Below are 1,071 nucleotides of genomic sequence, written 5' to 3'. Positions count from 1 at the left end.
CTTTTAACAATACAGATTGTGTCAAAGCAACTGAACAGCATTAATTAGGAAAATAGTGTCAATAATGCAAAATGATAATAGTAAACACAAATTTTTCAGTTAAAGACAGTTCATCATTGAATTCAGTGATGTCAACATCCAGCTCAGTTTAAATAGTCAGAGTGTGTGTGTGTGTGTGAGTGAGTGCGTGCGTGCGTGTGAGTGCGTGTGCGCGTACGTGCGTGTGTGAGTGTGCGTGCGTGTGTGTCTGTGCGTGTGCGTGCGTGTGAGTGTGCGTGAGTGTGTGCGTGCGTGTGTGTGAGTGTGTGCGTGTGTGTGTGTGCGTGTGCGTGCGTGTGTGTGTGTGCGTGTGCGTGCGTGTGTGTGTGTGCGTGTGCGTGCGTGTGTGTGTGTGCGTGTGCGTGCGTGTGTGTGTGTGCGTGTGCGTGCGTGTGTGTGTGTGCGTGTGCGTGCGTGTGTGTGTGTGCGTGTGCGTGCGTGTGTGTGTGTGCGTGTGCGTGCGTGTGTGTGTGTGCGTGTGCGTGCGTGTGTGTGTGTGCGTGTGCGTGCGTGTGTGTGTGTGCGTGTGCGTGCGTGTGTGTGTGTGCGTGTGCGTGCGTGTGTGTGTGTGCGTGTGCGTGCGTGTGTGTGTGTGCGTGTGCGTGCGTGTGTGTGTGTGCGTGTGCGTGCGTGTGTGTGTGTGCGTGTGCGTGCGTGTGTGTGTGTGCGTGTGCGTGCGTGTGTGTGTGTGCGTGTGCGTGCGTGTGTGTGTGTGCGTGTGCGTGCGTGTGTGTGTGTGCGTGTGCGTGCGTGTGTGTGTGTGCGTGTGCGTGCGTGTGTGTGTGTGCGTGTGCGTGCGTGTGTGTGTGTGCGTGTGCGTGCGTGTGTGTGTGTGCGTGTGCGTGCGTGTGTGTGTGTGCGTGTGCGTGCGTGTGTGTGTGTGCGTGTGCGTGCGTGTGTGTGTGTGCGTGTGCGTGCGTGTGTGTGTGTGCGTGTGCGTGCGTGTGTGTGTGTGCGTGTGCGTGCGTGTGTGTGTGTGCGTGTGCGTGCGTGTGTGTGTGTGCGTGTGCGTGCGTGTGTGTGTGTGCGTGT

Source organism: Sinocyclocheilus anshuiensis, unplaced genomic scaffold (assembly GCF_001515605.1).
Source record: "Sinocyclocheilus anshuiensis isolate Anshui unplaced genomic scaffold, SAMN03320099.WGS_v1.1 scaffold2583, whole genome shotgun sequence".
Lineage (NCBI taxonomy): Eukaryota > Metazoa > Chordata > Actinopteri > Cypriniformes > Cyprinidae > Sinocyclocheilus > Sinocyclocheilus anshuiensis.
Note: the sequence above shows the minus strand (reverse complement) of the source record.